The sequence below is a fragment of the Solanum tuberosum genome, unplaced genomic scaffold, assembly GCF_000226075.1.
Source record: "Solanum tuberosum cultivar DM 1-3 516 R44 unplaced genomic scaffold, SolTub_3.0 scf00824, whole genome shotgun sequence".
Taxonomy (NCBI): Eukaryota; Viridiplantae; Streptophyta; class Magnoliopsida; order Solanales; family Solanaceae; genus Solanum; species Solanum tuberosum.
The window spans coordinates 28,587-40,964 of record NW_006239776.1 but is presented as its reverse complement, the minus strand read 5'-3'; the positions used below and the strand labels follow the sequence as shown (position 1 = coordinate 40,964).

The window sequence follows — 12,378 nt, the reverse complement described above, 5'->3', positions numbered from 1 at the left end:
GCAAATTTTGGCGTTTTTTTATTTTTGTGTGTGTGTGTGTTTCTAATTGATTTTTTTTTTGTTTCGATTAGATTTAAAAATCAGAATTTGATAGAAATTAAAAGTGTTCACATTTAATAAATTTTAAAAATTAAAATTGCTCAGTTAATTTTTAGGAAACTATTTTAAATCTACTTTCATAAATAAGTAAGGTCATCTCCAATCCAACACTATATTTTACACTATTATAGTGTGTGAATAGTATCAAACCGAAATTTGGGTGACATTATTCATCAAAATCAAATCACCTTTTTATAAAAATTTTAAAAATTATATAACACTTTTCATTTAACATATTGTAAATTATATTATTTTATTTTTTAATTAAGTCCCTAATAAACCTAATTATTTTTATCTAATATCTTTATATAAATTCTAAATCTTAATTTTGAAAGTTATATATTTATGTAAAAATTAAAATAACTTTTATCGTAGTGTAACATTTATTTAATTGTGTTTCATCAATAATTTTACTTTTATTTTTATTATTCGTCAATATGTATATTTTATAATATTTGTTAGCAATTTATATTATTTAAAAAATTATAATATAAAATTATTTTATATCAATTAATTAAATAAGAAAAGAATACGAAGTATGTAGGGTGAATATGTGGGGAAAAAGAGAAAGATTTGTTTTGTGAAATAAAAAATAATAAATGAAACAAAAAAAGAAAAAGAAGAAAAGAAGTGGAAAAACACACACACATTAATTATACATGCATAAATATTTGGTCCTACACGGTTGGGGTTTACCTAGTGCATACAAAGTGCTCACCACAATGTTCTCACCCAAAGGACAGAGGTGATAGCGCTGCAGGTTATATTTGGTCCTGTGTGAAAATACGGTTACATAATTACATGATGGAAATCAAAATGTACTTGTAAAGTTCTGTGAATCTATGTTTATATCATAAAGATCTTGAAGAAGCCTATTTGAGCTTTCATCTTTACCAGGGATAGACCCTGAGGAATTATTCCAAGGTGCATTCATACTTTGTCCTTGACTGTCCTGAGAGTATGTTGATACTTGTGTTATTTCACTGTCATGTGAAAGTTTCTCAAATGATTTAACTCTCATTTCGTCGTTTGATGATGCAGTTCGCTTGATTATTGGTGCTTGCAACGGAACTTTTCCTTCGAGCATACTCACAACAGAAGACATGGATGGTCGGAGAGTAGGAGAGAGATTCGTGCACAAAAGAGAAAGATTTATCATTCGCATTGCCTCATTTTTGGAGTAATTGGAACCGAGACGTGGATCCACTAGTTCTAACAGATTTCCCTGTTCTTGTAGGACGTAAGCCTAAAACAAACATTGACATACAAAGCAAGATGAAATTGTAGAAAAGAAAAACTAAATACGCAAAGATGCATCCATAAGAATGTGAGCAGAACTAATGAAACAACTCTGATTCTGATATTTTCTTTGGAGGTATCATAGCAAATACTCCCTTCGTTTCACTTTGTTTGTCTGGTTTTAATTTAAACTAAAGATATGTAGAATGTACCAAAATACCCTTAAATCTTGTGGTTTTAAATATGTCACGTGGAAAGTTAGAATAAAGAGTTTGCAAAAAAGCAAAGAGACCTTTTGAAACACACAAAAATAAACTAAAGTAAGACAAAGAAATTGAAACTGATGGGGTATATATTTGCACAAAACACTAACAAGAGAAGCTTTTTCTGGCTTATAATTCAGAGTGGGCAATTAAATTAAACATGTACATGCAAGACTTATAATACATGATGTTGCAGCAGTTTTTAAAGATATTAGTATTTGGGAATAATGACAGTTGAGTAAAAAGATAGTTTACCCAGTCAAGAAGGTAAACAAATTCCTCTTTTGGCCTGTAACTTGTGTTGCTTTTCCCACTGACAATCTCCAAAGCAACAACTCCGAAGCTATAAACATCAGCTTTATCTGTCAAGTAGCCTCTCGTTGCATACTCCGGAGCCATATAACCTCTTCAAAAGTGGAAAAAGAAATGTAAGATACGTCAAACTGACCATGTTAATGTATGACGAACAAATTCAAATGGGTAGAACTGCTACTCTCTCATCACATGATAGTACAGAGTCAGTGATGATAAGAAGGCTCACACTGTTCCAGCAATTCGGGTGCTAATATGAGTGCTCTCTTCTTCATCTAATTTAGCCAATCCAAAATCTGAAATCTTAGCGTTCAGATCCTTATCAAGAAGCACATTGGTACACTTAATATCTCTGTGGACGATTTTCAACCTTGATTCTTCATGAAGGTAAGCTAACCCTTTTGCTATTCCTGAGCATATCCTTTTTCTGGTTGCCCAGTCAAGGTTCAACCTCTGGTCGTCACGGCCTAAGAAAGGAGAATTAGAGGAGTATTAAGCATAAAATTATCACTGCATGATAAATGATTTTCAAAATGTTGTTGCAAAGCATTACCAAAGAGAGCTCGTGCAAGACAGTTATTTTCCATGTATTCGTATATCACCAGTAACTGGTTCCCTTCTATGCAACAACCGTGGAGCTTGACAAGGTTTGGGTGTTGTAGAGCTGAAATCATGCCTATCTCATTAACAAATTCACGATTTCCTTGCTTTGACTTGGAAGAGAGCTGCTTAACAGCTATGACTGCCCCATCGGTGAGGACACCCTACAGACAGCAGGATTAATTTACAACGATCATATTACAGACAGAAGGATAACCAGTAGGAAACATCACCACAGAACCGCAAGCTGTCCTTACGCAAACTCAGTACGGATAGATATAGGTAGAGAATTAATACCTTGTAAACTGGTCCAAACCCTCCTTCACCAATTTTGTTGGCAGGATCAAAGTTATTTGTAGCAGCTTTAATTTGTCTAAGTCTAAAATGACCTGTTTGTAAATCAAGGGCTCTGAGTTCTGTAAACGAGCATAATATCAACGTCAGTATATAAAGATCTTCTAAAACATCTGTATGATGAACAACAATTTTTAAAAGAATAAACATCTGTATGATATGTCATGAACATTTTGTTGTGTGCTGACTATCTATGATATGTCATGATGTCTATCTGCCAACAGAACAATCATCTATGATAATTATTTGTATGTCGCAGCTAGAAATCTCGTACATAATTCTGATTATCACAACAGAAGTATCGCCATATCAAATGTAGAGAGTGAATAAATTCTTTGAGGTATGTGTTACCTAATTCTTCTTGATTAATTTTCCCTCCAAAAATGCCTTTCTTCCACAGAGAAAATAAAACTATCAGAACCACCACAATTGAAGCGAGTACAATGCCAATAACAGCTCCGACAGGTAACCTGCGACCTGTTTTGAAGTCTGCAAGAAGAAAATGGGATTTTCTTAAGATAAGATTGTGGGAAGATAAGTGTAAGTCTATAGGCAGAGATATACGGACTTGGTGTCACTGAGATAGCTGAAATCAGCGGTCCATATACACCTCTGTCTGGAATAGCGTTAGTCCCCTTTCCGGTCCAATACAAGTGAATCTCCAGAGTGCTACTAACAGTAATATCATCGAAGTCCTTGATAATGACTTCTCCAACACCGTTAGCTTCCTCCATGATATTGAAATCCTTCAAAACTACTCTCCCCTGTGTAAGAAATCAAAATATACCACATTATCTCCAACAAATTGGTACCTTCAATCTTAAATCAGAAAGTTGACAATCATATCAGAACTCAGTATATCAACATTACATATTTATTATTTACAAAAGAAGTTAAGGCCTCAAACTTACTTGTATTGCTACATCAAATATCCGCTTCCAAGGCTGCTATATGTTGAGTCATTGAAACATTATTTCAGCAAAGTGAAGTTTGCACTCTGTAGCTACCTCCTCGTAGGCAAAGCCCATAATATTTGAGAGAATTAGGGGCAAGGCGTGCTGTGTTGTAAAAGTCGGCACCGGATATGTTCAGTAAAAATCTATTTGTTGCAATATAACTAACATTTGCAAGACCTACGTACACTCCCGAACTGCTGAATGCCCATCTATCAGAGGATGAAAAAAAATATGATGGACCCCTAGTGGTCAAGTCCTCCTCATAATCATTTCCCTCAAATGTAATTCTACCTCCTCCACAGTTTATGAATAGCGAATGATCTGCAATTTACATAAAGAACGTAACATAAGTAAGGGTTGTGAAATTATCTCTCAACTTCAAAGTTATGCTTTTGTACTTAAAAAGTCCACAGGCTGCCACTCCAAGAGTTGGTTCAGTGGTAAATGATCCAGACATAACCCCTGAGGTCCTTTTATAGGCTGTAACTCTTACATTTCGCTTCTGTGGGACAACTGAGGGGTTTCATGGAACACCAGGAATCCCTGCAATTTCGAATAGATTAAGCCACATAATTATAGACAATACACAGAAAGCATCAAACAAACTAGCTAGCACCTGATGCATAAGACAACATTTAGGACTTACGTGTTGTTGAACGTGTTCATTGTATCTGAATAGCTGGCGGCTAAGTTTCTGTTTAAAGAAAGAAGGTTTGTAAGTTATGTAGTTAAAGGACTGAAATTCTCACTAATAAAAAAAAGAAATAATATATGAATGTAGGTTCCCAAACAAAGAAGTACATGGTAGAGGGCTGGCATCCTGGAGTACGTGTATGGGTGAAATTGTTGTATGATAAATCACTGCAAAAAAAATTATAGTTGTCATGAACTTAGAAGACACCAAATTCTTGCAAATGTGTCCTTTCAGCAATCAAAAAGTTGTGGGGAAAAAACTGTTAACTTCGAAGTGTGCCGGCATGATAATAACCAAAGTTTACTACTAAGATGAGGAAACGGAACAAATTGAGCAAATACCAACATGTTCTCATCACTACTAAACACCCAGCTGGGAATTGCTCCGCTTAATGCGTTGTTACCAAGAAACCTACATCACAGATAAAACTTTTGCTTGTTGTAACTGAAAGAAAACTTTGAGGGAAAAAAAAAACATTACAAGATTTATGCTTCAACTTGTAAAGGTTTCACTGCAAGGTACCTACATGTTATCAAAGTCCAACTGCCTAAATGTATCTGGGATTGGACCATTCAACATGTTGTTGCTCAGGTCCCTGCAAGTAAATAACTCTTATCAGAAGCAGGCAGGATAAGCATCACCAGACAGCAAAGCAAACCACTGTGATATCCAGACAATTAGTGAAAATCTTTGCTCCATCATGAAAATACGAGGAATGCATTTCCAATTGAATCCTTTTATACAGTATAGGGTAATTCCAGGCTTGTATTATAGACAAATTAAAATTTTATGAATTTTGATGAATATATACACTTTGTTGCAGAAAGAGGAGATGACAAACTAGAAAAACTGCATCCAGTTGATTCAAATCATTGATATTACCTTAGACAGGACTTCACATTTTCAATTGAATCCTTTGTTTTATGAATATATATAGAAAGCATCTTATTTGTTCTGACTAGATAAATCAACAAATCATGTATATATAACACCCTCTAAGTCTAATGTTACACTTGGTAGTCCTATTCACAATTAGATAGAAGAGAAATACAAGCTGAGAAATATCGTATAAGTTCCAACTTCTGAAGAAAAGGTAGTCACACAAGAATATTTATATACCAATTATCATCATAGCTGAGAAACATCAAAATCTATGTCATCTCTGAATACATCTCACCTGGACTTCTATGTTCTAGTACTCTTAACAACAACAATATACCCTGTGAAATCCCACAAGTGAGGTCTGGGGAGAGTAGAATGTACGCAGACCTTACCACTACCTCCTGAAGGAAGAGAGACTGTTTCCGAAAGACCCTTGGCTCAAGTGCAACAAATCCCGGTATAAAGAAGAAGGAGACAATGAAGAGAATATAGCAAATAACAACAAAACAGTGCAAACGTCTACCAGGATAAATCATGTGATAGTCGAAACATCATAAACAACATACTAGGATATATTATTAATATAATAATAATAGACAATGATGAAAATAGAAAAACAAGAACTACAATAATACAACTAACACCACTGCAAACACTAGTCACCTTAAGCAAGACAACACTACACTACCTACTAACCGTCTACCCTAATACATGTCCTCCACTCCCTCCTATCTAGGGTCATATCCTCGGTAGCCTGAAGTTGGGTCATATCCTTTCTTATCACCTCTCCCCAATATTTCTTTGGCCTACCTCTGCCTCTCCTCATACCCTCTATCACCAACCTCTCACGCCTACTCATTGAAACGTCTATGCATCTCCTCCTCACATGTCCAAACCATCTCAGTATCGCTTCCCTCATCTTGTCTACCACGGAAGTATACTAAGTAAGTGCTGAAAGAAGATGTTTTATTAATGATCATAAAAAAGTATTAAATAGAATTACAGAGAGTATAAGAAGACTCCTAAACAAACACTAATAACGTAATCTAAATAAACAATGACCGCTTTATTAATGATCATAAAAAGGTATTAAATAGAATTACAGAGTATAAGAAGACTCCTAAACAAACACTAATAACGTCATCTAAATAAACAATGACCGCTGAACTAATTAATGCAGTATCCTAAATAAACTGAACTAACAGTAGCTAACAGGGCTGAGCGTTCTGTGCCAATAGGAAGCCACTCCCACCTTATCCCGGATTTCCTCATTTCTAAACTTATCGTTCCTAGTATGACCACACATCCACCTCAACATCCTCATCTCCACAACATGCATCTTTTGGCCATGGGAGTTCTTGACTAGCCAACACTCGGTCCCAAGCAACAATGTTGGATGGACCACCACTCTATAAAACTTACCTTGGAGTTTTTGTGGTACCTTTTTATCACACAAGACTCTAGATACAATCCTCCACACTTCATCCACGCTACCAATATGGTGTGTGATATCATCGTTGATGTCACCATTTCCCTGAATTATAGACTTATGATACTTGAATCTATATCTCTTGGGGATATTCAGTGTGTCAAGCCTCACTTCCATGTCTACCTCATGCATAGCATCACTGAATTTGCACTCCACATATTCTATCTTAGTTCGGCTCAACCTGAACCCTTTAGCCTCCAAAGTATGTCTCCATACCTCTAACTTATCATTAACACCATTGCATGACTCATCAATCAGTATTATGTTATCCACAAATAACATACACCACAGAACCTCATCTTGAATGTCTCGCGTCAATACCTCCATCACCGAGGCAATTAGAAACGGACTAAGAGTTGACCCCTGGTGTAATCCCATCTCCACAAGGAAGTGCTCCAAGTCTCTTCTCACCATTCTTACCCGCGTTTTAGCTCCTTCGTACATGTACTTTATCGCCCTAATGTAAGCCACCAGTACATCTCTCGCCTCCGCACATCGCCACAAGACTTCTCTTGGGACTTTATCGTAGGCCTTTTCAAGGTTAATGAACACCATATGTGAATTCCTCTCGATAAACTAATATATAGAAGAGACAAAACACAGAACTTGCTGGGAATAAAGTTTCCCTTAGAAGAAGAATGATTAAAAAAATAAAAAGATGATGAACTTACAAAAGTTTCAAAGGCATGGCACCTACATATCGTGGAATAGGACCGAAAATTGAGCAATTTCTCAAAGTCCTGCATCATTAAAGAACCATGAGCATACAACATTATGAATAGATGTAATAGCTAAATTTCCAACTACAAGCATATACTACTCACAGCCTTCTCATCTTCGTCAAGCCTGTAAGATTTGGGAATTGTATTTGTTCTCCTCTCAAATCAGATATCCTCCTGAAAACAACAATGCACATGAGAACTTCCGCTATAGCCTTCAATTTTCATTTCCAAGAGATTTTCTCTTTTAATCTATTCTTTCTATTATAATAAATAGTAGAAAAGGAGCTTGACAGTGAATTTAACAGTCATTTGACTGTAAAAACAGGTAGTATGAGAGAAGTGTGTACTTACAACATGGTCATATCTTTCAACTGGGATAGTGTAGGAGGAATAGGTCCCTCCATTGATGTTCCTTGAATGTCTCTGCAAAAAATTTCATGATATTTGCTATTAAATACAATGTGTGCTACCAATTTTTTGCTTTTTTAAAGTTCAGAATCCTTCAGGAAGAAGAAAATTGCATCAATATTTACAACTACCAGATGCATACTTACAATCTATCCATTTTGGTCCAATTTCCAATAAAATCTGGTATGGTTCCAGATATGCTAGTCCCATCTATCCTACTGCAAACAGACGAAAGAGTTAAGAGAATGAAACCTGTCAAATGCTCTTTTAACATTTTCTTGCTTACAAGTCTGTCATGTTCTTAAGATTGCTGAAGTTCTCAGGTATAGTTCCTGTGAGATTATTGGCAGAAAGAAACCTGCAAAATGATCCATCAATTAACCATGATAACTGAAAAATCCCACAACTCATCCTGATTTGATTGGCACTTTTTGCTTATGTTTGATACAATTTGACCAACTTTTGGAGCTAAATTAGACTCTATTAACTCCAGAAACTATATAAAAGTACTATACGTTACAGTTCTTTTCAAATCAAAATGGTGAGAAAAATGCATTTTAGTTTGACTATTGGGAAGCGAAAAGTGCCAAATAATTTGGAACAGAAGTAACTATAAGTAAATAGTAGACGTCAAATATGAGGTTACTAAGTCTTACATTATTCTCAGGCGGCTCAAACTACCAAGGTTTGGAGGAAGAGGTCCTTCAAGTAGATTATTTTCCAAATTTCTGAAAATATCCAATTCATCAATGTGACATCTAATTAGATACACCAAAAGTATTTAGAAAGTTAAAGGAAGTATGCAATATCTTCAACTTACAGTTCTTCCAGTGTGAAAATGTCACCTAACTCCTTGGGAATCGGCCCACTGATACGGTTACCCAAGAGTGACCTATACATATGAGTTTGAACAAAATGTTAGAAGACCAAAAAAAAATAAACCTTGTTTGCTGAAAATCTTTTAAAAGATTAAACAGAAAAGAACTTACAAAATAGAGACGCGAAGCTGGCCGTAACTTGAGGGAATCGATCCATTTAAGTAATTACGAGACAGATCTCTGGAAATGTAAATATTGATTGAGCCTCCAATTTTGCATATTATGATCCACTTTAAACTTTTAGATTTCACACTTTTCAAGGGCATGGTTTACACAATTCAATAGACTTTGTTTCATATAAAGCAACAAACAATTAACTTGTTACTATTATGATTTTATAAGAAAAAAATTGAATAAAACACATACAAGTTTCTGTAATCAGAAAGGGGAGAAATATATAACTGATACTCACAATTCTCGCAGATGAGTAAGATTTGCAAATTCTGGAGGCAGATTTCCTGTCATATTAAGACCCTTCAATTGGCTGTATCAACAAAAAAGCAGAAGAAATCAAAAAAAATTCTCATTACATGTAAATACTTGCACTCACCGGATATTTATATCAAATGAATAACTTATCATAGTTAAATAATTTAATGAAATAAAAATGTGTACTGACTAACCATAATAAAGTGATAAAAAATAGTTTAACGAACATGGAAAGCTGAAACTGAAGAAAGTTCAACATGTACCGAAAAGCAAAAACTAGTACGAATTTAGTTTATGTTAGTCAATTATCAAATGTTGGTTGTGTTGTCACTTTTAATGCAGATTCATGGAAGATTACCGAGGGTAATTTGGTGATAGCATGAGGGAAGAGAGATGGAACTTTGTATATAACATACACTCAGGATGGCTCCCCAGGTAGCATGTGAACTATCTCAAAAAGCATGGACGGTAAGCAGGTAAAACTATCGCATCTTAGAGTTTCTGGTTGCATTACTTATGTTCATGTGAATGATAATGAGAGATCTAAATTAAATGTGAAGTCCAAAATTTGCACTTTCTTAGGCTATGGTGGTGATAGCTTTGGGTATAGACTCTGGGATTATGACAGTCATAAGGTCAGGGCGGTCTCTACCCCTAGGCCACTAAAGCCATCGCTTGGGGCCCCATTTTTAAAAAACAATTACTTGTATATATTATTTTTTTAAAAATAAATTATACGTACTATGAGTGCTATGATTTCTACTAAAGAAATTGCATATGACATGAATATACATATAATTTTCGTAAGAAACAATTTGATGAAAATATGGATAACGAAATCACTAAGTCCCTCGAAGAATCTTTAGAGTTGATTACGTTATATATGTATAGAAGATCAAACTATTTTTTACTTTAAAATAGATTTGAACCAATTGAAGCATATAAAAATATTTTGATTTCTTATTTAGTGGTAAAATATTGAGATTACTAGATGATGAAATTTTTTTAAAAAAATTGTCTTAACCTTGAACTTTCTTTAACACATACTAGCTATTCTGAATTGATGGTTTAGATTATTTTTTGAAGTAAAAGTGTTAAAGATAAACAATACAAGTAGAAGATAATGATGTAATGAAAATACTCAATCAAATAAAAGATTTGATTCTTTTCCAAATACACATATTGTGTTAACAGTTCATAACCGTTGCCTCAACCAAATTTTTCTTCATTCGAAATTAAAATTGATTAAATCTTCTTTAAGATAGAGGTTTCCTAGCAACAATATTTCAGTCTCTTGATTACTTGTTACTAACAAATGACGGTCAGACTAGCTGTTTTGATGAGAATGCAGGTTGATAGCAAGTTCAAGTGGATTTAGGCCATGGATGAAGAAGTGGACTCACTCCACATAAACCAAACTTGGGACTTGGTCAAATTGCCAAAAGGGAAGAAGGCAATTCAGAATAAATGAGTGTACAGGGTGAAAGTGGAGCATGACGGCTTAACTACATACAATGCAAGCTTGGTAGTAAAACGTTTCCAACAGAAGACAGGTATTGATTTCACTGATATTTTTTCCCCTATGGTCAAATTACCTACTATTCGAGTTGTGTTAAGTATTGTTGCGGCAAAAGATTTACATCTAGAGCAGCTAGATGTAAAGACAACCTTTCTCCAAGGAGACCTAGAGGAAAACTTGTATATGCAGCAACCTGAAGGGTACTAGAGGTTGGTAAGGAAAATGAGGTATGCAGACCGAAGAAGAGTCAAGGGTTTGAAACAAGCTCCAAGATAGTGGTACTTGAAGTTTGACAGGTGTAAGATGACTATTGGCTTTACTCGGTGTAATGGTGATCATAATTTCTTCAAGAAGTTTGTAAATACATTAACTTGCTCTTGTATGTGGATGACATTTTAGTGGCAAGTTCTAACATGCATGAGATCATAAAGCTGAAGGAGTAAATGGCTGGTGAATTTTCAATAAAGAATCTTGGTTGTGTGTAGAAGATTTTGGGGCTGAAAAATTGGAAGAGACAAAAGAAATAAGTTGCTGAAGGTGCGTTAAGAAGAGTACATTGAGAAGATCTTGAAGAGGTTTAACATGGAGAATGTCAAGCCGATGAGAACTCCCTCGCCAGGTCAATTCAATTCATGTGGTAAAGTTAAAATATGTATGCAATTTAAGAAATAAAGGAAGATTTTTTAAACTTGTGGTCATAATATATACTATAAATTATAATATTGGTATAGCTACAAAACTTTTGAAGCTTATATATAGTAGTCAATATTTTAAAGATAAAAGCAGAGCTTACATTGTTACAACATGGCAAACTGAGCTGTTATTGAATGAACAATCACATGTTACGTTGCTGACAATTCTACGATAAGTAGGATCCGTCGTGTTAAGACCCATCCCCTGCATGCAAGAGGCTCGGCTGACATTCCATCTGTTCTGAAGTTTCGATGATATTGTTTCCAGAACTTTTACTGTAACATCAAAGTTATATTAAATCACAATCGTTACAATAAACAGATGTTAGAAATCATATAGAGTATACTATTGTTGGACTCCAGGAGCAAATTATGATACTTGAGCTGTACAAAGAGGAATTAGCAAAGGATAAATTATGTAGTTAAACAACAAGCTAACAACAAAATGTGTTACTACTCCTATTTAGCTATGGGCTGTCAAAAGATCTTGTTAGTAGGGATGCTAATGGGGCGGTGCGGGTTGAGCTTAACCCGCTAAATTCTTAATCCGTCCCGCCCCGCATAACAATATTTTTCATTTTCAACCCATCCCACCCTGCCCCGCATAATTTTTTAAATATTTTCTTTTTCTAGTTAGGTTTGATACTAAAAATATAATTCATAAAAATAAATTCATTTTTTCATTAAGTTGTATTAATTTAATAGGATAGTGACTTAAAAATTTATTTTTTAGAGGTCAATTGGAAAACATGTAAGAAATTGTATTATTTTTTATTGAACCATTTCTTTTACGATCTTGAATATTTTAGTAGCTTTAAAGAACTTATCTTAATAAATAATGT

General features: G+C 34.6%; 1 pseudogene; it reads right to left on the bottom strand.

Moving 5' to 3' along the window:
* Positions 1-730: 730 nt before the first annotated feature.
* LOC102578318 (probable LRR receptor-like serine/threonine-protein kinase At1g53430) overlaps positions 731-12,378 on the bottom strand; it is a 15,736-nt pseudogene continuing 4,088 nt past the window's right edge.